The sequence below is a fragment of the Marmota flaviventris genome, chromosome 9 (genome assembly GCF_047511675.1).
Source record: "Marmota flaviventris isolate mMarFla1 chromosome 9, mMarFla1.hap1, whole genome shotgun sequence".
In the NCBI taxonomy this organism is placed as follows: domain Eukaryota; kingdom Metazoa; phylum Chordata; class Mammalia; order Rodentia; family Sciuridae; genus Marmota; species Marmota flaviventris.
The window spans coordinates 22,377,158-22,402,246 of NC_092506.1; the positions used below are offsets into that span (position 1 = coordinate 22,377,158).

At 45.0% G+C, this 25,089-nt stretch overlaps 1 protein-coding gene across 2 annotated transcripts in view; it reads right to left on the reverse strand.

Moving 5' to 3' along the window:
* Ext2 (exostosin glycosyltransferase 2) overlaps positions 1 to 25,089 on the reverse strand; it is a 145,314-nt gene that overhangs the window by 89,288 nt on the left and 30,937 nt on the right. The window lies entirely within an intron of this gene.

Below are 25,089 nucleotides of genomic sequence, written 5' to 3' on the forward strand. Positions count from 1 at the left end.
AAGGAAGTAGTCAGCTACAGATGATTGTTTTACATAAATTAAACAAAAACCCTTACATCCCAGCTGAAGCAGTGAGACTTTACACACACACACACACACACACACGTTGGCAGCAGAGTTTGTTCTCGCAGCCCAGGTCTCCTGCAGTCCTGGTGTAGACTATTAGTGGTCTCCATTAATCATCTATTACCTCCTTTATCTTTGCTAACAAAATCCATTTAAAATACTAAATTCCCAGCTCTCCTTGAGTGATGGGTGACAATGTGATACGACACTGGTCAGTGAGGTGTCCTCCCTGGATGTGTGAGCATTCCTAAACAAGCAGTCAGCCTCTTCCTTCTTTCCCTTGCCCTCACTTCTGTCTGCCGAGAAGGCAGATGTGGCTGGCTGCAGGTGAAGCAGGTGCACTGTGACTGAGACAAGGACCAACATGAAGGTGACAGAGCAGAAATAGAAAAAGCCAGGTTCCCTAATGTCATCGATCAGTCACCACACCTGCCCTGGACTACCCACCTCCAGGCTGCTCTCAAGGTGAGACAGATAGACCCGTATTTCCTTAAGCCACAGCTAGTAGAGATTTCTTTTATAGTCAGTTAAATCTCCTCCTGATACTGTCCTCATACGTGAAGGCCATAATATGGACTTCATTTCCTGAAATACAAAAGCAATCAATTTTGCTGGTGATATGATTAACTGCAAAACTCCACAGAATCAGCTAACAATATGCAAGGTAATCCTAGAATCAAGGAAGTGAGTGATTAAAAAATTTACTTAATAAAATCAATAGCAATATTCCACTTCTGTTAAGTTACAGAAGGCCAAAAAAATCCCATAAACCATTTCACAACAAGAAAACACTGAACAAAATAAAAATCTGAATTTTCTTTAAAGTTGAACAGTTTGTATCCTGCAATTGTGCTATATGTGTATTCACATATTGGTTCAGTAGTGTTTGCAGACTTCTTCGGCTTTTTTGAGTACACAATCACATCATCTTCAGATGGAAAGTCTGACTTTTTCTTTTCTAATTTTTTGTGGTTTTTCTTTCTCTTTTTTTCCCCTAGTACACTACTAAATACAAGATCCCAATCTCTGAGAAAAGTGTTCAATGTTTCACCATTATGTATGGTGCTAGCTATAACATTTTTGTAAACATACTTCATCAAATTGCAGAAGTTCCTTTCTAATCCTCTTTTAGCTGAGACGTTTTCTCAATAATTGCTGATAAATTTTATCAAGTGATTTTCCTACATTTATAAGATGGGTTTTCCCCTTATGTTGTTAATGTAGTAATCTGCATTGATTAAATTTGCTGAATGTTAACCAGCCTTGAATTCCTGGTTCATGTAGTAATGATACCTTATGTCCCTTTTTACATCCTCTACATTATTTTGTTTAGGCCTTTTGCATCTATGTTAATATGGCATAGCTGCTTGACACCACTGATTAGAAGACACATCATTATTTTATATAATACTAAGAAAAAGTTTTCAATTAAAATACAGCACAATGCTAAAACTGTATCAACTGTAACACAATCCTGATATTTGAAATTTTTAAATGTGAAAAAATATGGGTCTTAGAATCAGTTAAATACAGGATACACATATTTTACTTGACCTTCATAATGATCCTATAGTTGACACAGCTCCACTTTAAATATAAGAAAGCCAGGCTCTGAAAGATTAACAGTGACTCACTCCTGGCCAAAGCTTGTAACGGACAGACCCATAACTCACAGGTATCTTGTCTAACCCTAAAGTACATGTTCTTTTCATCATGCTCCTGTCAAAAACCTGCTCTGAAGAGCAAACCCAGAATTGCAGCCAGACGTATAACCAGGCTGGGCGAACCTATTAAGGCTTTTCACCAGCACAGATTTCTCTGAATGTCCTTAATTACACAGAACATGTTTCTCAAACACTTCATCAAGGAGTATCATTACCAACACCACATGTTCTAAGTGAGTAAGAAAGGCCCCGTCTATTCAAGGATGATTAAATGGCTCCGATATGTACAGATGCAGCATGAGTCCCAGGAAAACTAGGATCGTTGGCTACGTAATTGAGCATCAGTTGGAGGATGACCGCAACTGCCACTCTTGTCTGTGACATTACCTTTTTAACATGGTAGTGGAAAGACGACAAGAACAGGTTAGATCTGACTCTAATTTGACCCTAATTTGGGTTCTGCCATGAATTAGTTATAAAAATGATGACAAGTCACTTAGCATTTCAGAATCTCAGTGTCCATATCTGAAAACTGAGATAGGACCACACGATCCTTAAGAACTCTTCCACACCTGAAATTCAAAGACTCTCCAGACAAACTGCTGTCTCTACTCACCTCCCAGTACTCCTAGACTCGCCTCCTCTGCCTGACGGTCAACATCCTCCAGGATCTGTTCCACACAGCCTGCCCCGACTATGGCCTCCTGTTTCCACCATGTTCCTGCTAGTCTGTGGAAGTCCCTTTGCACAGCTCACAGGCCCCCAAACTTGTGACCATTGCTTTCTTCATGGTACCCTTCTGCTAGAAAGCTCTCTTCCCCTCTTCCATTGACTAAACCCTGAGGGACACTGGTCTCCAATCCAGCATCTAAGGAGTTTCAAGGTCACCACTATTTTAACACAAGTAAAAAGGTGAACAACCTCAAAAATAAGAGTTCTTCTCAAACCCTTCACATGACTGAGGTCACAGAGCAACACACTGCCCCCCAAACTGGACAGACGGTAAAGACAGAGAATCATGACTTACTGGGGCAGAAACCTCCTGTGGGAACCAGAAAACCTGAACTGGATGGACAAAGCACTATAGGCTCAGCATGGACAAGTCCAATAATTAAAAAAAAAAAAAAAAAACACCCAAGGGAACTCAGGCATGGGGGATGACAATGCTTTGTGAGTTTTATAACCAGGAACTCAATCAGGTTCTCACAGTAACTACCAGAAAAAAAAACCCTGGTGCTATGGCAAGGGGCTGGTGGGGGACAAGGTCATTTTCAAACACTGCAGAGCATTCTGTACTCAACAAGGCCTGCCGCAAGAGAAATGTTTTACCAGACCCTAACCCTGGGCTTTTTTTTGAGGCCTATCTTACTTGCGGAAATACCTATCTGTGGCCCTGAACTCATGGGTGCCCCTGGCCCCCCAGGGATGGACAACTAGGAGCATTCCTGAACTTCACCGATGGGGTGACAGGTTCACCAAAACACTGAGACCTGCCCCGGGGGCACAAAGAACACACCCCTCCCACGCCTGCCTATCAGAGTTCCTCACAACCAGCTCACTTCATTCAGACTGCAACAAAAAAATAAAGGCCTCTCAAAAGCCAACACAATTTGAAGAGACTGAAGAAGCATCCAACCCAAAATCACACACAGGAGGGATGCTGGGATTATCAGAACAGGAATTTAAAATAACTGTAACACGCTGAAGGTGCTAGTAAAAAAGAAAAAAAAAGCGGACAACATGCAAAAACAAATGGACGACGTCAGCAGAGACACGACAGTCTCAGAAAGAACGGAAAAGGGACGCTGAGGTCTGATCCTGCAGAGTGAGGAAGGCTCCGATGGCTCATTCACAGACCTGCTAAGACAGCATCTCTGAGCTGGAGGAGATACGAGAGAAACTTCAAAACTGCAAAGGGAAGAGGGGAAAAAAAGTAGGGAGAGGGGACAGAACCGAATATCCAAGCCCCTGGAACAAGCATGTCCCGCCTATAATGGCTGCACTCTGGGAAGGAGCAGCAGCGGAGGGAACAGCAACAATATCTGAAGCAACTGTGACTGGGAACCTCCCTAAATTAACGTCAGACACCAGCTCACAGATGCAGGAAGCTCACAGAACAAGCAGAAAAAATGCAAACAAAACAAAACCCCCAAACTACACCTAAGTGTATCATAATCAAACGGCAGGAAATCAAAGAGTAATATCTCAAAAGAAAGGGGCTGGGGTTGTGGCTCCATGGTGTAGCACCTGCCTCACACATGTGGGGCCCTGGGTTTGTACCTCAGCACCACATAAAATAGACAAAAATAAAGATATTGTGTCATCTACAACTAAAAAAATATTTTAAAAAAAGAAGCCAGAAAAGAAAAAGGCACCCTACCTATTGAGGAGCAAAGACAAGAATAATGCCAGGGCTGGGCTGTGGCTCCGTGGTGGAGCGCCTGCCTCACGTGTGAGGCCCTGGGTGGGTCCCCAGCTCCGCAAAAGAAAAGAAAAAAAAAAAAGAATTACATTTTTTTTCTAAAACCATGTAAGCAAGAAGAAAGTAGAGCAAAATATTCAATTTAAAATTGAAATGAGAATAATAAACAATCTAAGAATTCTTTATCCTGCAAAATTATCCTTATCCTTCAAAAGTAAAGGAAAAATAAATATTTGCAAAAGGTGTATCAAACAAACAAAAATGAGGGAGTTTGTCACCAGCAGTCTCACTTTGCAAAAGATGTCAACAAAAAGTTCTCCAAAGAGAAGGAAAATGATATAGATCAGAAACAGAATAATCAAAGGTCAAATTATAAGCAGTTTTTAAATTTTTAATAGCTGTTCGAGATAATCACAGCCATGATGCACTTGGTCACACGTGTGCTCACGTGTGTCCACACACCTCTTGGTCACGTGTGCTTGCGTGTGTCCACACACCTGAGCTCCTGTGAACTGACAGGACTGTTGTGCTGATGCAGGAGAGGAGGGAAGGATGGGAGTGACCTGCCCTCACAGGCACCTGGGAAGGGGCACCATTGTTGAAAACGGACCTGGATTAGCTGTAAATGTGCAGTGCTAAGGAAGAAGAACAGCATTCACTTACAACCTACATACAAACTCTTGTCTACTGCAAATCGTCTCTAGGTCCCTCATAATACCAATACAATGTAAATGCTGCGTGAAGAGTCATTATTCTGTATCATTTAGGAACGAGAACTAAAAAGTCCACACATGTTCAGTACAGATACATTTTTTAAAAAAAGACAAGTAACAGACTGGGAGAAAATATTTGCAAAAGGCATATCTGATAAAGGACAGCTATTCGAAATAATTCATAAAACTCAATGATAAGAAGATGAAACACCAGATTTTAAAAATTAGCAAACAACCTGAATAGAAAACTTACCAAAGAAGCTATACAGATGGGACATTAGCATATGAAAAGATGCTAAACATATGGATTAAGGAATTACAAATTCAACACAATATGTACCAATTAGAATGGCTAAAATCCAGGATGGGGCTGTAGCTCAGTGGTACAGCACTTGCTTAACACGCATGAGGCAATGGGTTCAATCCTTAGCATCACATATAAATAAATAAAATAAAGGTATTGTGTCCATCTACAACTAAAAACAAAAGAAAAAAGCCATAATTTTTAAAATGGCCAAAATCCATGACTCTGGCAATACCAAATGCTGGTGAGGATGTGGAGCAACAAGCACTGTCATTCACTCCCTGAGGGAATGCAGAGCAGCACAGACCCCTAGGAAGACAGCCTGGCCGGTTCTTACAAAAGTAAACACCTCTTAACCACTCAACCCAGTAACTATGCTCCTTGCTATTCACCCAAATGCACTAAAAACTTAGATCCATGCAGAAACCTGTGCACAGTTGTTTATAGCAGCTTTATTCACAATAACCCAAACCTGGAAGCAACCAGTATGCTCTTCTGAGGGCGAACCGGTAGACTATGGTACCTGCAGGCAGTAGAACATTACTCGGGGCTGGAAACAAATGAGCTGTGAAGCAAGGAAAAGACCCAGAAGAAATGTAAACACATACTGCTAAATTACAGCTGCCAATCGGAAAAGCCACACACCGGGATTCCACCATAAGGTTTCAGGAAAAGGCAGACTCCGGAGACAGTACAAAGATCAGTGACTGCCAGGGATGGCAGGAGAGTGACGACTAGGCAGAACACAGGATTCTGAGAACGAGAGAGCTGCACGTGGTACTGTGCTGGTGGAGACCGTCACTAGGTACACGTCCAAACCCACAGAATGCACAGCACCAAGAGGGTGATGTGAACTTTATGGACTTGGGGGACATGATCTGCCAACATTGGTGCACGAGCTGTCAGAAACATATCACTGTGGCGTGTGGGATGTTACTGGGGGGAGGCTGTGTACCTGTAGGGCCAGGGGCTGTATGGGAACATTCTACTTTCTGTTGCATTTTGTTGTGAACCTAAAGCTGCTCTAAAAAATAAAATGCATTAATTTTTTAAAAAAAAACACCTCTATTTGTACTTCAATATTCATTTCCTCCTTAAAAAGTATCCTGAGGTTCTTCTCTTCTACTCCATCTGACACAATTTTTCACAACAGTCAGTAACTATTCTCTGCCCTACCGCTATCTTATTGGGGAACAAAATTTTCTTTCCAGATAGATCAAAATTTGACCACAGGTTTATAACACCAATCAAAATTTACCAGCTCCCACCTACAGGCAATGATTCAAGAAATCTCTGTGAACACCCCAGCTGGGGGCAGCTCCCACGTTCTCCCAGCTTCTTCACACTGGAACCCTAACTAACTTTCCTCTGGAGCAAGGCCCTGGAGTCTCAGAAAATTGGAGTGAATTAAGGAGGCAGAACTCCACCCTCAATGTCATAGCTAGTTTTTTCCAGTAGCCGCAGAGCAGGACTAGACTTGGCCGAACCAGTGGAGACTCTATTTTAAGCCCTATTGCTCCTGGGAACAGCTGAAAACCATTTTCAAGCAGTCACTGCCCAGGGCGAGATCTAAGGCTGCACACCTTGGGGAACACTAGGTCCTCTTCTGGGTTCCATACACAGCCAGTAGTTCTTGCTAGGAATTAGTTTCTCCTAGAATTTAATCTCAGTTTTCTTGTCCTACATTTCCTTCTAAAAATATATTTGAATTTAGAATCCACAGTGGATGGTTACTGATACTGTCTTTTTTTTTTCCCCCCATGGGGTGGGGTACTGAGGACTGAACTCAGGGACACTTGACCACTGAGCCCCATCCTCAGCCCTGTTTTGTATTTTATTTAGCGACAGGTTCCCACTGAGTTGCTTAGTGCCTCGCTTCTGCAGAGGCTGGCTTTGAACTCGTGATCCTGCTGCCTCAGCCTCCTGAGCCAATGGGATTACAGATGTGTGCCAAAGAGCGCCCAGCCTGTCTTTTTAAAAATAGCTTCTACCCAGTTGGCATGTAGGTAGGTCATGAACACTAACAAACAGAAACTGGCATACAAATGGACCCTTTCCTCCTCGCCCTCCTCAGGACCTTGAGAGCTTGCTCACAACCCTTGCCCTAGGTTGGCTACACAGAACTCGCTCCTCTATATTAAATTTCTCCACCCCTAGCATTTTTGTTAACCGTGTCTCTTAACCTCCCCCAGGTCAATCCCATCTTCCTGGCGCTGAAATAAAAGGGGTTTCACATTGTCATCCAGGCCACTTCTCCTGAGCATTCTCCAGAGAATTCCTGAAGAACGCTCAACACTAGCAGCAGTCCTATCCCATATGAAGCACACTATGGTTTCCCTCTGTGTACCTTAATTTCTAGGCGTTCTAGATCTTACTTTACATCCCAAACTATGAGTCACTCAAAGGTTAGAAAAACAATAAAGTACATGGATCAGTACTCAAATCCTATTCTCAAGTAGAGCTGCCTGGAAAATCCCCAAAGGTCCATATATAAGCACATGTTGTCCATTTGGAAGCAAAGTATTCCTTCTATTCATCTCCAGGCTCAGTATTTATATTTGGAGTGGTGGGGGCAGTGATTACAGAATTAACAGGCAGCTAGTTCCACCACAGTGCAGAGCCACGACACATACTCCTTAACAATTACAGAATGCAAGGGAAACCTAAATGCTGAAACCCAGGGCAATAATTTCTAAGGGCACAACTGTGCTCAAAGTTCACAAGAGTTTTTAATGAGACGAGGTGTTTTTTCAAGCATCAATACATATTCACAAGCTCTTTACAAGTTTAGATGGCAGATTACATGGCTGATTCCTATGAAGAGTTTAAACCCCTAGTTCTCAACAGAGAAAGAACTAGAACACGAGACAGAGAGGCAAATGCAGGACGGGCACTCCCAGTCTAACATTGCAATTAGAGGGAAAACAGAAAGAGAAGGCACAGGCAAGCAGCCTATAAACCATCCCCAAGACACACATCTTAGTGTCAGGACAAATGCCCCAGAGAAAGGGTAGAAGAGCAGATCTATGCTCACAGGTGATGGGCATCCAACATCGATGACCCCAGATATGGGTGATGCTCTTTGGCATATTACATGTATTCCCCCAAGAAATGCATGTTCCATGCAGAGATCTCTGCCCATTTGTTCGCTGGTGCACCCCAGCACTCAGAGCTATACCGAGCATAAAGCAGGAGTTCAGTAAGTATCTGCTGACCAGAGGAGGCACTTCCTACACAGCAGGCACTATTTTAAGTGCTTCGCCTGTATTAATTTATTTAAGCCTTACAACCCAAGGGAATTATCCCTTCTTTATGACAAGAAAATTGAGCCACTGACAGGTGCATGGAGGTTCCCTGTTCCTGTTAACTCGGGGGCTGAAGCACATATTGTGCCAAAGCCTGCAGAGCTCACCCAGGGTCCACGCAGTGACAGCCAGACTCCTAACACCCCAACAAGCTCAGCTGCTCCAGAAGCCTCTCTTCCAGCCCTGAACCCATGTCCTCTGAGCTAATTTAAGAGAGGTATTTAACATCTGACCCACCACGGTGAAAGAACTGCTGTAAGTCTATCTTGAGTGGCAATGAGGACACTTCTAAGAATGACCATAACCAAGAAGTTTCTTCAATATTTAAGCAACATAATACCCACTTTCACCCTTGGTCTCTTTTCCATGGCTATTCTAGTGCATGTGGGAGCTAGTCCTTACCAAAAAATATAAAAACAGATGATGAAATTGAGATATTTGAAGGCAAGTGACCTGTTACTCCAAGAACCCAAGTTACATCCGAAGAAGCTTGAGGAGGACAGGGTGATAGACACACCGACTGTCACCCCTCTGCCTCTCGTGCCCACCCCTGGTGTTCTGACGTGCCTTCTCCAAGCCTGGTGAAGCACAAGTCATTCCCTTGAAAGTGACTTTCTTTGGAGGGGAGACAGGGAGAACCCACAGTACCTGAAAAGTAGTGGATTACACTCAGATAAAAGAAACTACTTCCTTAAAGATAACTCCCATCTCTCAGGTCCAAAACCAGAATGTCAAATGCCCCAATAATGTCAACAAACTTGCTACCAAAAAAACAATGCAGAGTATGAGAGGGGAAATAAAAAACAGTCGATAAAAAACAGATGCCCCAACTCAGGACTCAGTGCATGCGATGCCTTCTTGTTGAGAGAGGGCAGCCAGTGAGCTTTACTAATGGGTCGACAGCCAACACTTCAGCAGGGGATATTTACATGTTTCACAGAAGAGGAACTTAGAAACCACTGTCTCCTTAGCCTTTTAAATAACTGTGCCCTGGCTATCAGCCAAGTAGAATCCAACACTCTAAAAAAGATACAGATGAGGCAGGAAAGGCCATGACTTAGCTAGGCCAAGGGGCACTGAATTCTGACACTAAAAAAGAAAAGTATTAAATAACACTGTTCCAAAGATTTCTTTTTTATTATAATTCACCACTACACCAGCTGACTCCGAGGGCTGGGATGGGCAAGAATGTGTTGGGGTGGGTCATTCAGCTGGTGCATCTGGGCAAGGCAAGTGTGTCACCGGGTAATTAGCAGTCTCCTCAGGATAGGGGTCCTCCTCTCCTGCCCACTCCGCCAAACAACCATCTTGAGCAACACAGACTCAAGAATGAAGAATCACTTCTACTATAAGGTTTTCTGTATTATCAAGTCTTTCTAAGTTCTCAACCATTTGTAAAAGGCCTAAAACTCTCAATCTAGTATATGTACTATGCCTCCAATCTTCCATTTCTGGAATTAGAACATAAACTATAATAGTCAACTTTTCTAAAATATATTTTTAGTTGTTGTTGGGCCTTTATTTTATTTATTTATTTATATTTGGTGCTGAGAATCAAACCCAGTGACTCACACATGCTGGGCAAGTGCTCTACCACTGAGCCACAATCCCAAAATTTTAATTAAAAAAAAAACTTACCTCCAAGAATCATTTCATTGATACTGTAAAAAAAGAAGAAAACCTAAACCTGAACTTTTACCAGTAAAAGTTAACAAACTTTTTAATAATAGACTCACCATCCTGCTACGATTAGGGACCTTGACATAAGTGCTACCTAAATGGGTAACATCCAGGCAGAGTGGGCTCACAAATTCTGACTTTGGCCCAGTAGGCCAGTTCTTGGTGTTTGCATGAACAGTGTGATGTTTAACCATGACTCTTCCCCAGCTCCTGTCCCCATTTTGGCCTTTACACTATTACTACAGTTTCTCCCCAGTAAGGAGCCGAGGAGGGATAGGAAAACACACTTCAGGAGCAGGCTCCAAAGTGAGGGATGCAATCCTTTCTTAACTGTGCCACTAATCAACCACTTTGGCTTTGTCACTTGTACCTGATGTAGACATCAGCATGAGCTGGACTGTGTCCAAAGTTGAATGTTGAAGCTTCAACCCATAGTGACTTAAAATATGATTGTATTGGAGAAAGAACCTTTAAAGAGGTGATTGAGTTATAATGAGGTTGTTAAGGTGACCCCTGTGCAATCCATGTCCTTATGAGAAAAGGGAATTGAGACACAAAAAGGTACATGAGCTCAGAGGGACAGCACGTGAAGAGGCAGCAGGAGGCAGCCAACAGGGAGCCAGGAGGAGGCCTCAGAGAACCCAACCCACCAGCACCTTGATCTTAGACTTGGGCTGCCATCTCTTGAGAAATATATTTCTGGTGTTTGTGATGTTAATTTTACAGCAGCCCTAGCAAACAAATACAGACATTAACGAATATTATATTTGCCCCCTTTAAGACTGCTTGAGAACCAGGGCCACAGCTCATACAACTCTGAAAAATGTAGTGCTCTTACCAAAGTAGGCATCTTATAAATATTTCAGATGATTATAATAGTTTCAAAGGTGCTTTAAACAAAGAAAAATAGAGCTTCATAAATAAACTTCATGCTTTTTAATCACATGCCACTTTTTCCAATCCCTCAGGCCACCTACTCAGCCTCTGAGGTTATGTTTCCCTTCTGTAAGATGGAGAACAGCAGGTGCCTGACCAGATTTCCCAAGGGAGCGCCCACTGCAGTTCTTGCAGGGTAGTGGACAGAAACACTAATTATCCCCTGCCCCTGCCAAGTGGGAGGTGTGAGCTCGTGACCACACACAGGACAATATGACATGGAACAAGATAGCGGCAAAATCAGACCTAGCTCTTTTGATACCTGGGCACCTGCAACATATTTAACCATTTCTCTGAAGCAGAAAAAGACCCGGCCAGATAGCCCTTCCTTCCAAAGATCATGCTATCTATAAGAGCATCATATTTGAATTCTAGAAAAGCAAAGGATCTCATTAATTCCTTGTCAAAGCTAAAGGCATCACGAGCAGAAGAGGGATTTTCTGTCAATGTTTTCAGAATGAGAAGTTGATTTCTTGCCAAAGAAGCTATGCTGAAGTCATCTAACGTCTACAGTCCCTGGGTGAGCTTTGGCTCCTGCTCCTCAGGCAAGAACCCAGCTGATGTGGGAGAGTAATCCACGCTATTTCTAAGTCCTCTTGTAAGAGCCCGTTTTCCCTGCACTGGAATGGAAACAGAGGCACTGCAGAGTGCAGCTGGGCTCTCTGACACCAGGCCTGTCTGATCTGAAGGTAGTGGGACTGAACATGGACGTCCCATAACACCTTCCCTGGGCATCCTCACCATTAATTATGCTCCCAGACACAAAAGATGGCTCGGGACTTGCATGCTTTTACCCTCTTAAAAAAAATCTTTTAAGATAAATGGCACCTGGGGCAGGTCAGAAGAAGGGTGAAAGGACGAGAGGTAAAAGAGGGCGCTGTGAATGCTCAGGAAACGCCCCAGTGCTGTGACCTCCCATCCTAGGGGAGACAAGAAGGGCAGAGAGGAAAACGGGGAAGCCTGAGTCATGTTTCTTGACATGTGACAGACAGCTCCTGAAATAGAAAGCCATAGGTTGCAAGTCTCAGGGGTATCACCTTCAAATATGTCAGTGTTCTCAGGGTGGATCAGTTTTCCCAACCACTGAGACCCTGCTGGGAGGCGAGGTCCCAAGCAAAACACAAGCCCCTGCCTGGGAGCCTTTGAGGAGGCGGGAGCTGTGAGGAGTTCAAAGGCAAGGAGGCCTCTGCTCGCACCTCCAAGAGCCACGGGGTGAAAGGTTACTAAAGCAGGAGCCACTGACCAATAAAATTTGTTTGGCCAACCTTCTCGGCAAAGAGACCAGAGACTCATTCCACGGTGCCCAGTTTTCTGAGTCATCCCACCTCCAAATACCACTGTTCCCTAGGCCAGATCAGGGAGCCTCTCAAGGGATTAGCAAATGACCAGCTCTCTCTGCCGGCTGCTTCCATGGAAGAGCTGAAATGTGGATTGGAAACCTTTAATCAAGATGTGTCATCAAAAACAAATAAATAAGAGCACCACTTGGGTCCACCAACCGTAAAGGAATCTGCCTGGGGTGAGACTTCCCATGTTTGCTATGCTAAAACCAGGAGAAAGCAAGCATGCGACTGTTTGATTAGAAAAGGCGAATATAAAACAAGCCTTACTCCAACCAGGCCCACTTGAAAGGCCTGTCCCTTCTACCGAAAACAGACGCACACCAACACCAGAAGGAACTCAGGGCAGAACCCGAAAGCTCTCTTCGTCCCCTAAGCTACCATGGTGACAGCCAGGTCGGGGCGAGGTTCTCAACTCAGTTCCTCTTCCTGTGTGGCAAGGAGACACTTTTGGCAGTTTCTTCTCTTTTTTTGTCATGAAATTCTAAATCAGCAGTTAGGCTGCCAGGCAGCCCTTCCACCATCACCAGTCACTCCCAGAAAAAAATAAATCTGAGACTCATGTGGCTCCAATGCCATGTGCCACTTCTCCACTGGACCAGAGGCACGCGAGTCCTCCAGGACTGCTCTCACTGAGGGTTGCGGAGCACTTCCCTGGACTAGACATGGGGACAGCTGAGCCCTATCTGTGCTGCTCACTTTCTATGCCTGCTCTTCCCACCTGAAGATGTCATGTGCCTTTAGCAGGGCTGGCTGGTCCACTGTGCCAGGCCTCCAGAGAGCCACACCCAACCACAGCACAGGCAGCCCTGCGGAGTGGGAGGGGGATGCAGAGTTGGTCCCTCAGGTCCCGACCCCACTCCAGCCCACCCCCTCATCTCAGAAATCGCTTCAGTAGCTGATTAGACAGTGGCAATTTTCCTCTTCTACAGCTTCCAATCTAAAACCTTCCAAAGAGTGTGCTTATAGCCACGTCACTTACAAAACCCCCAGCAGTTACGCGGCAGAGTCGGGAAGATTCGAGGCTATTCTAAGCTGAAGGGAGCGCCATTGGCCGCTGTTCCCCACGCTCTACATGGCCACCGGAGGATGTGCCTCAGCCCCTTCAGTGTGTCACCAGCTGTGGGCTTCTCATTTCCATCAAATGCCAGGGTGCCATACTGCTGCACCCAACCTTCATCAGCAACTTATAACCAAAAGGAAAACCTCGAAGGTCTTTCTAAAGTATAAGTGATATGTATTTAAGACCATGAAGGCCTGAAAAAATTAACCTGAAACTTAAAATCCCTTCAACACACACACAGACTTCAAACATTTGAAAAGACACCACTTGCTCCTTCCCATAAAAAGCAACAGAATCCGAAAGATAAAGTGTTTTCCTACTACTAAAGTCTTAATCAGAAAGGGCGGTGAGTACACATTTAAATATAACAAACTGGCCTCCGAGTGTTCAGGAGAGAGAACTATTGCCAGAAATGGTTACGTGGAGCTAATTTCTAGCAATCTGGCCTGACTCAGTATTAACAGACCTCAAATGAAGACAATGAAATACACAAATGTGACTGCTGTCATATTCCCAAGACCAGCAGCAGAGAGTGAGAGAACTCTGTTGTTACAAACTACAATTACACCCTGCCAAAAATAATTTTGATACTCACAGCCTGTCATGGCATCAGCGTACTAAGTCATGCAAATAAACAGAATGGGTTATTTCATGAATCAGCTTGAAAAAAGTGAATTCTCTACCAAATATATCAACACTGATTGTTTATAAGTCATTCTTTTGTAAACCTAGATATTTTTCTAAGTAGGTATGTGATGCATACAAAACCTACGAGGCATTTCCTGCAATGACCCCTGCTTCTCAGAACTGCTTGGCAAACAGTCTCACCCTGTGGGACACGAGCCCCAAAGAGCCAGACATTTCTTATACAGACTGAAAATTAACATTTTTAAAAAATATTTTTTTAGTTGTTGATGGATTTTTATTTTATTTACTTATTTATATGTGGTGCTAAGAATCAAACCCAGTGCCTCACACATGCTAGGCCACAGCCACAGCCTCTGAAAATTAATATTTAACACCTTTATTAGAGAGGCCATTTCCTGAAGCCAGACCCCATGTTGGAGGGTCATTACAAGGGATCCACCATGGTTAACCCACTGATTAGGGACAGTTCTCTAACCAATGTCCAAGAAGGAAATGGTGGCCATTCCATCCACCCTAGCCCCTGGAGAGGGTTGTGTGCTGAAGAATGCCCGTGGCTGTCCGCTTACGATAAGTTCCCACACATCTAAGTTATTTAGCACATTAAAATTATACTGTGATTACACCCAGCTCATGGCCCTAAATTAAACTTCTGAACTAACTGCAGGGTATCCATTTAATCACAGGAAAGGATGAAAAAGTAACCCTCCCACTTTGGAGTTTGGGGCACTTGGTTTTGCTTTGCCACTCATTTGGTTTCTGTGCCTAATTACTCTCCCTACAGGAGCTGTGCGAGTAATAAAATGAATCAGTATTTTTATTGTTTGCTGTGAGTAATAAAATTATTTTTTGATTGCTCAAAGATAATCCTAGATTAACAGTTCTATGTTTGACTAACATACTACCAAAAGTCCTTGCTTTTACCTCAACCTCAAGTTACACGACTGTTTTAAATTGAACACACTTGGAAAATTGCTCACTTCCAAAACTACTTGAAAAGGGAAAAATAACATATTTATGCCAAAAAGGAATGGGAGTAGTTTAAAAAAAAAAAAAAAGTCCATAGGACTTTGCTTATCACTACCAACCCCTTTCTAAAGCTAGTCAGAAGAGGAGCAGGAAGACACCAAGCACTTTCTAAGGGCACATGCCCTCCCCTCGCTCTCTGGAAATCGAGGCTGGAGAGCTGGAAGGTGGAAAGTAAGGATGATCTTTGTGAAATGCCTGGAAAAACATTCTGGGCAGGAGATGCCAAAGATTTTGAAGCTCCCATCAAACCGCTGGCCACAGTCCAGGTAATGGTTTTTCCTTCCCTCAGCTGCCGCTGCAAAAGTTTTCCAGCTAAGAAAGTAAGTGGCAGGGGAGAGGGACGGGCGGCCTCCAGCCCCTTCCCTGGCAGGGAGAAGGCAGGAGGCCCAGCACGGCAGGATGACCTTTGCAGGGGACTCGGTCTCCAGGAAGCACCCGGGGAGGATTACCAATCCGCTTTAAAAGGGGCAGCATGGCAGACGGCATGAGTCCCTTAAAATCCAACAAGAGCGGCGCTGTGGACACAGACAGGCCGGAGCTGGCAAGAACCTGCCTCCAGAGATCTAGCCAATGAGACTGCCAACCTGGCCACCCTAACCCCCTGGGGTTGCCAACCTCACACGCAGAGGCCCAGAAGCACAGACCTCAGGGGAGTGGCACTTTCTGATAGTGGGACGGGAACCAAAGCCCATGGAAACCCTCTCTGGCCAGCCCTGACTGCTAGCCCTGCCAACACTGCCGGCAGGGTCAGGACCCACAGAGGTTAATTACCTGGCTAGACTTTCCCCTCCAGACTGCTCTCCACCACCAGGTCCCTTCTGCCTGGCATTTTTCTTCAATTTTAATATCAGAAGTTTCACACACCCGCCTGAGCTCCTGAACTCAGCAGAAAGGCCCATATAGCTGTCAGCAAACTGATAAGAACTTTCAAATGACTCCACAGGGCCTCTTTATAGAGAAGAGCCAAAGAAGCTCATAAAGAAAGAGGGCAGGGGCCACGGAAACCAGCCGCTCACACTGTTTTAACGTGGCACTAAAATGAGCCACAGATTTATGGGAGTGTTTTAGCCCCTGGCCTGAATCATCTGGGGGCTGGGGCTCCTCTCTGCTCTCCGGTGGGACTTTAAATATGGGATGGAGCTGGTGAGAAAAGGGTGGGGGAAGGGAAGCTGAAGTAGCAAAGAGAAGAGAAGGGGAGACACAGAGTACAGCCTGAGAATCCCACCAGAACCTTCTCCTTCCAACGGGCTGTGAGCAGCTGTGTTTCTAAGGTATCTGAGCAGTCCTCTCAGAGCCCCACAAAATATCCCCTTATTTATAGTTCATGCTCACTAGATTCTAGGTCTTCAGCTGTTCATCAACCAGATATCAACTCTTTTTTTTTTAATTTTCCTCTACAAGTTCATTTTGTTTCTAATTTTTTATTTCAAAAAAAAGATGAATAAAATCATAATATGGCAAAGAACAGATTAGACGAAGGGAAAAAAGACACAGGATAAAATTTTTTTCACTGGACAGAGGGAAAAGAGTAGTAATACCTTATCCTAATGTACCACTGGATTAAAACAAAAAGGTGAGCTAGGGAATCACTGATTTCCCCACCCCCATAAGCCATTCTGATCCTAATAGAAAAACAGGGGTGAACCGCCTTCCACGCCAAGATGTAAAAAGAACGCCCCAATTCACAGGACAAAATTTCGTTTCAAGTTTCCAAGCCCAAAAGCAAATACATAAAACATCAGTGTCGGTAACTTGCTGTGGTTCCTCAAGACCACACTCCTTACTAGGAGCCTTCCTCCAAAATTCAAATGCAGACCCAGGGAGCTCTCCCAAATGCCTGCCTGCCGGCCTGGACCAGGGACCAGCCCAATCAACGAGTTTAGATGGGAAAACTGGAACCTGGGAAAGCTTGCCCTACTGATAAAGCTGGCAAACAGATGGCGGAGACCAATTCAGGCCTCTCCAACTCGAAGGCCCACATGCCTTCTACTACCATCCTTCTCAACTTTTTGGACTGAGACTCACAGTTAGAAACACACAAATACATTTTCTATGACAACTCAACCTGAAACAAAGGTTTCAGGAAATACTTACCCTTAACTATGTAAAACTGCTTTCTGACAGTTTTCCTATCATGATAGTAAAACACCAGTCATGATGCACTGAATTGCCCTCATGGTCTATCAATGAATCATTACCTGGAGTGTGGAAGACCCGACAGTACACCATGCCCCTCACCCACCAAAAAAACCACTAGACTTGGAACCAGGAGGACAAGGTTCCAGCTCAGCCTCGGCCCTAGCGATCGATGTGTCCTCAACACCTCTGGGACTCTAGGGTTTTCTGGTCATTTGTGATAAAGGAGGGATGGGTTGCATAATTTCTAAGGTTTGATTTCTTTTTTTCTAAATCTCTTCTATTACACAGCCTCCCTACTTTCTTCACACATCTTTTCATTTTTCTCCACTTGCTACTTCACTTCTTTCCAATTCTCTAAAAGTTCCCTATTGCTGTTATTCTCAGTCCTCCCCATACCAGGTCTGCCCCACCCAGCACCTCTTACCCACTCACCTCTGCCACAGAAGTGTCCTCAGGTGGAGGCCAGCAGCCTCAGAGATCAGCCTCCCTTCCTCCCACAGACTACTCAGTCCTCAAGACTCCCTGACCTCCTGACTCCCCTCATCCAGGGGTCGCTCCTAACACCCCTCAGCACAGTTGAGCACGCAGCACTCCTGGACTCGTCATCTGCACCCTGCCGAACGCCCTCTCACCTGTGACCTGCAGGCCTTTCTAAAGACAGGATCCACGCCTGGGGTTCTTTTAATCTCCTCAATATGCCAACACAATATTATGAACAAAACAGATGCTTAAAACATATTTATTTGATTTCTTTGCAGTATGAAATTAAGGATCCTCGTTCTTGTAAATTTAGAGAATGCTTAAGTTGAGCTGTTCTAGGAAAAGTTACCAGATCAACTGAAAATGGTGTTACAGCAAGAAAAGCCACCCAGTAGAGACGGAGTCCCACGCACTACTTCCTTCTATTTGCCACAGACAAGATCTACCCAGGCTGCCAGGGAGGGCAGCTCTATGGTCTCTCCATCTGGACTGTGAGGATTTAAATCTCAGAAGCTATACAAAACAACTGCAAATCAGTCCAAACCTTAAAGACAGGAAAATTTATTTACGGGCCCCAGTGCACTATAAATTTGAGACAGTTCTATTAAAATGCTTTTCTTGGCTTCCCATCAGATACTTGGTAAAAGTCTTTTTCCAACAAGGTTCTTAATACCAAAGTTGGAAAAAAGAAAGTTAAACTCATACAGACATGAAAATGCTCTTCCTTAAGAGTTCCAAATAATACACACAGGAAAATCCAAACACACGGTTCTCAGTGCTACCGAAAAGAACCGTAGGAAATCTGAGAGACACCAGAAATGGTTCCATCCACCTAGGCTCTCTCAGGGGCCAAAGGGCCTTGCTCTGTGTGGGAACCACAGTGCCTGTTCACTTTACAAGAAGGACTCCAGGGATTGGTTGGCCAGCTCTGTTTAAGGGAGAAGAAATGCAGTAGCTCTACTTTTTTTTTTTTTTTTGCAAACCAGGGCTGACCCCAGCCTCGGGCATGGTAAGCACACGCGCTACCACTGAGCTACACCCCAGCCTGATGAAAGAGACTGGGAAACACAGCTTGGAGTGGCACATAGGGGCTGGAAAGGAATCGTTGGCATTTTTTTAAGGCCCTGAGAATCTAGTTTATGTATATTAAAAAAAAATTCTCGATTTCATAGCTGGGCGGGATGAATGACAGACATTATAATCCTAGAAATTAGAAGTGAAACCTTTCCCACATTCCCCGGAATATATTTCCAGAGATGTGTCCAGCCTTAACTGTCTCAAGCAACCGCTTTTGGGAGAAGACTAGTCAATAAGCAGTCGGCTTGAATTATTGGGAGTTCAGCCCAACCTCACCCGCAGTCCAGGTCCAGCTCCGCTGCGGTCTAAACAGCTGTGGGCAGCAGAGCGGGGTGTCTTCCCGCCTGTCCTCACATGCGTGTGGTCCTGGGAGGATTACTTCAAGTCTCTTTATCCTCAGTGTCTTCACATAAAAAATTCCGATTACTCTTCTAACGGCCTATCTCACTCTTCTGTTGAAAGTCTGCTCTGTAAACTACACTTGTGTTGGGGGTGGGGAATGAAGGAGAAATGAACACAGACTGCTGTGTAACTGTCAGGGACAGGATAGTTGAGCCCACAGCACCGGAACCTGCAGACAATACAGGGTCTAGGCTGCCAAGGTTTCCAGACACGGGAGGGTTTATACCTTGAAGCGAATCATAGAACACTTCTTAAAAAGAAAAACTTCAGGGCTGGGGTTGTAGCTCAGTGGTAGAGCACTTGCCTGGCATGTGTGAAGCACAAGGTTCAATTCTCAGCACCACATATGTATAAATAAAGACCCATTGACAACTTGAAAAAAAAATTAAAAAAAAATCTTCAACAGTCTATACTGAAAATTTTACAAAGCACATTATATAAGATCCAACATTTAAAAAATATATATGCTAAACAAAATTAAACCTTAGCTAAAAGATTAGGATGCCCATTAGCAACAACTGTGGGAGGAATAAATAGAGACTTCAATGTTCAGATTGATGGCAAGGCTTGTTTGGAGGTCAGAAGCCAAACTATGAAAACCAAACAAACGTGCACTCCTATGAATCCAGGGATTCTGCCATCTTCTGACGATACGCCCAGGACACAGTAAACCCTGAGAAACTGCCTGTGCTTCCGTCAGGAGGCTGCCAGACTGGCATCGCAGAGACCCTAGCTTATAGTCCCCCTTTTTTTCCCCCTTCAGATTTGTGGCTTCTAAACTATGATGACTCTGGAAACCAAATATCATAATCCAATGCGTTAAGATTGTGTGTAAATAAGATAAAATGGGAGCCCCCAGGTAAGGGCTCTTCTAAAAACAAAGCACCCGCATGTGGTGCCCAGATCACAGCTAGAGCTCACTTATGGGAGAGGCATTGGTAGGGAAGACTCCACACACCTGGATTTATTTTGTTAAAAAGAGTGTTTTGACTTTTTCCTAAGCAGTCCACGGTATCTCTGCAGCACAAATAGCTGGTACACTTAGCAGGAAAACCTGAAGGTCTGCGGGATAGGGCAGGGTCACAGGCTGAAGGGAAACTGGCCTTTTAACTTACCCGTGTGTGAAGGCTGGAGAGGAGAGAAGATGCTGAATGTTTCTGCCACCTCAAAGGCTCCCAGCCAATTGAGTACAAAGAAGAGTTCAAAGGCAAGGCAGGCTCCTGACTTCCACCTCCTAGTGTGGCTGAGGGGAGAGGTCACTGCTGGTGGAGCCACTGACCAATAAAAGAATGTTTGGAAACTCTGCTCAACAGATAAACTGGGGATCCACTTACACCTCCCTCCCACCTCACAGACATTCCTAACTATAAAGCCCGAGTCCCTCCAGCCTGCCAAGACCCTCGCTTGTCTGCCTTTTCTGGCAGATCAAGGGGCCTGGGATAAGTACGTGCCATTTGACTACAGAGAAATGTTTATTTGCACACCTCCTCCTGCCTTCCAGAGTAAGAAAGTGCCTCATCCTAAGCCTGCTCAGATGCTACTTCCAGTCCATCTGTCCTGATGTTAGCTGACTCCTCCTCCCACTTCAGCCCCTGACATGCTGCAGAAAGCTCATGTCATCCTGTCAACCTTCTCTGAACGCGTACCATATCTTCCAGATGACTAGTCCTCATTGTGGGTGGAATACAGATTCCTTACCATCATCCATACTCCCCATGAAAACAACACCTAGGCCTTCAAAAAATCAATTGGCTAGGCTAGCCAGTTAGCTCATAAAGGGCAACCAATAATTCAGCTTCACATTGTTATAACTACTATCCTCTAATGATTTAAGGAACTATTTAACTCACCCCAAAACCCTCGTGAGCCCCCCAAGGCTGTCCAGTGCCTGTGTGTGGACACTGCTGGCTGGTGGCCTGCAGGAGTGTTTCCCAGACACACTCTTCTCTGTTGCCCTTTCCTCCAAACCTGCTCACCTAACTACAGCACTCGCTGAGCTCGCAGCTCCAGCCTCACGTTTAACCTCAGGGAGCTGCACAACCACAGCTAAGGTCAAGAGGAAATTTAACTCTTTTCCTTGTCAGGAAGAATGTTCTTCTCCCTTAACAACCGAACTCCCCAGCTCAGTAAGGACCTGGGCCATGTATCCACCAGGCAACTGCAGCCTTTCTGACCCCAAACTTGAAGGTGCAGACTGTTGCTGCAACACCTTTCTCACCAAGATCCCACCCCACAATTCTGGATCAATTCAGAAACTCATTCTCTCTCTCATCCAGGGAGTACAAACCCCTAAGCTGAGCACTGTTTCTTCTTCACTGAGCAGCAAAGAGGTTGATACTCCTATGAAGAATAGCAGCTCAGGGCATTTGGGACTTCTTGGAAAGACTCAAACACTGAAATGAGTCACCTGAAAGTGAATGGAGACCTCTGCTGGTGACAGCTGTCCATGCAGCTCCCTTAGGGCCTGCTTCCTCAGCCTCAGTTCATTCTGGCAATCACCTAGGAGCATTAAGCTATCAGCCTCAGGTGCCCCAAAAGGTTCATGCCTGTCTTACAAGACGGCCCAAATCTGCCCTTCCTTAAGAGAACTCACTAAGATGCAGCAGTTTTTCAGAATCAGGTGGAGACTATTTTTTTACTTACTCCTGCCAAGGTCAAGTTAAACAGATGGAAGGAAAACAGAAGGCAAAATGACAAGCATAGTTTAGAAACAGCATATTTTGTTACAGAACAAAAAGAACCTTCACTCTCTTTGCTGTAGTCCCCTAAAGGTCCGTAGGGAAAGTTCTCAGGGCAGGCAGCACGGGAGATGCTGCGGAGCCTCATGGGAGGGAAATCACTGGGAGTGTGCCCTCAAAGGGGCTCATAGACCCTGACCCATCCTCTCTTTCTCTGCTTCCTGACTAGTGGAGTGACCACTCACTCCAAGTGCTTCTGCCATTGCCATCTACTGCCCTCATCAGAGGCCACACCAGGTAGCTGCCAGATCTTGGATCTGAACCTCCAAACCGTGAGCTAAATAAGCCCTTTCTCTTGATAAGTTAATTGCTCAGGCACTCCACTGCAGTGACACAAAGCTGACTAACGCACTCTCTGATCTTACAGATGACACATTATCGATAGTATAGTGGTTTTTCAATTAAAGGAATTTTGTTCCCCTCACCCCAAGGGGGACTTCTGGCAATGTCTAGAGACATTTTTAGCTGTCACAGCTTGGGAGAGGGGAAGATGTTATTGGTATCTAGAAGCACTTGAACCCAGTCATCCTTGATACCTAACTGGGAATTACTTCAACCAGATCATCTCACAGCTAGCTGCTATCACTGCAGTCTAGGAATGTAGGGTTGGAAGGGTTCACAGAATACTAGAGAAAGAGAAGCAAACCAACAGGGCACCAATAGAGAACTGTGGACAGTCAGATAGCAGCACCAGGAAAGAGGGCCCGGGAAGCCCTCCTGTGTAACATGGCATAACTCAGGGTGTCCGCCACCAGAGAAGTAACTACCCCTTGTTAACAGACGTGTTTGGGGGAGAAGAGATGACTACTGAGCTGTTCATTGTCAGGGAGAGCAACGGTCTTGCTGGGACAGGAGTTTCGTGGAGTTCTTAAATAGCTCCAAGGAACATGAGGGATAATTTAGCCAAGCCCTTCATTTCATAAATAAGAAAATGAGAGCCTAGCAGCATGGGTGACTTACCATGATCATGCAATTAATAGGGACAGAGCCCAAGTCCTCTGACTCCAAGTGTGTCTCTTGGAACCCACAGAGCGTACAGCACCCTGTTTTTAATGATTGCATTCATTCCATCTCAACAGTTCATGACTCTGAGCCCACCACTGAAATGACTGGGGGCTGGCCTCAGGCCCCTAGTTCCTGCAGAACAACTGTATTCAGTGAGCTGGTCTGAAAATCAATGACTCTTTCTCAACCAGAAGGACTGGTAGGGTGGTGGGGAAGAGAGGTAAGTGTATAGGAACTGCTCAATTTTACCTCCCCAGTTTCTTCTTATGGAATATGATTCAGCATGTGATTCTATAATTAGTGTTGTTCATAAATACAGATGCCACAAAACGTAACACAAGGAGTACAAATACCTGATGCTTCTCCTCTACATCAGTTTTAAGAACCACAGGTTCAGAATAAAAATCTAGAGATCTCAAAAGTGATTTTATAATCCTAATGAGGTCAGTAGTTAAGCAACAGGGGGAAGCCCAAAAACTTAAAGTAAACATGAGCACACTGTGACACAGCCAGCAGGGAAGCTCATCAACTTCTGATTTGTTTTCCAATCCAATCATGCCAACATGTAGGCTGCGCACAGTGGCATCACCAGTAATCCAAGAGGCTTAGGACGCTGAGGCAGGAGGACTGAGAGTTCAAACCAGCCTCAGCACCTCAGTAAGGCCCTAAGCAACTCAGTGAGATCCTACGTCTACATAAAATATAAAATAGGTCTGGGGATGTGGCTCAATGCCCAAGTGTCTTCTCTGAGTTCAATCCTTGGTACAAAAAAAAAAAAAAAAAAAAAAATGCCAAAATGTTTCACAGATGAGGTTTCTGAGGCTCAGAGTAGGTAGATCCTTGCCCAAGAGCACACAGCGTGCATCCAGCAGAGCTGGCATTCAACACAGACAATCTAAGAACCTACAGACTTAATTGCTGTGTGATAGGAAGTTTGGTATTTCTGTACTTTGGATAATGTCCCAGGGCCCGTGTATAGAGGGCTCGACTCCCAGATGGTGGTACTAGGGGTGGTGGGACCTTTAAGAGGCAGATCCTAGTGAGAGGTCTCCAGGTTGTTGGGTGTACTATAAAAGGGACCTGGTCCCTTCCCCCCCACCCTCCCTCTCCGCACCTCCGGCTTCCCAGCCATCAAATGAGCGGATTTGTTCCACTACATTCTCCCTCCATGCTGTGTGGCCCTATGTAAAAGAATGGGAGATGAGACCAAAGCAACAAGAGTGGGAGCTGAGGGAGGGAGGAGTGGTCACCAACACCCAGGCCCAGGGGGGCAGGGGAGCCTGCCAACAGTGCAGCACCGTAACCCAGAGCCTCCTCAGGGCACAGCAGGTGACTGTCCCCCTCACTCAGAAAGAAGCCTGAGGCCCCTTTTCTGGCCAGGGTAACTGCAGGCACCCAAGGGAGTGGAGCCAAGCTGAACAAGGGGATGGGGGAGCCAAGCTGAACCCAAGGATGCGTGCCCAGAGCGCTCCGGGCTCTTGCCCTGCCCATCTCCTGCAGAGATGTGACAACAATAAAAAGGTTTTAAAAATCTATTTTTAAAAAAGGAAACAGAGCTGGGGCTGTAGCTCAGTGGTACAGCGCCGGCCTCGCACATGTGAGGCACTGGGTTCGATCCTCAGCACCACATAAAAATAAATAAAGATATAAAACAAATTAGATGTTTTTTTTTTTAAAAAAAAAAAAAAAAGGAAACAGAAAAAAACAAATATATTACCAATTTGAGGATAGACTTTTAAATTTCTAATCCCAGTGAGATTTACTCCAAGAGAAGGAAAGACCAGGAGGACTCACCGGGCAGCCCAGAGGAATCCTTGAGGCAGTCAGAGCCGCCCAAGGAAAAGTCTGGAGAGAAAGGCGGAGAAGGGTGAATGCTCCACCAGGCAGGAGGGAGCGTTGTCACCAAGGCCGCTGACCCAGGAAGCGAGGTCGTGTACACAGCACCACCGTCACGTCACAGCCACGCAGAAGCACTGGCGGCCAGACTCCCTGTCTCAGTCATGAGCAGCATCACCTGCTGTGACTGTGAACCTTCTTCCCGCAGGCTTCGACTTGGCGTCCCTGAACCACAACAGGCTTCC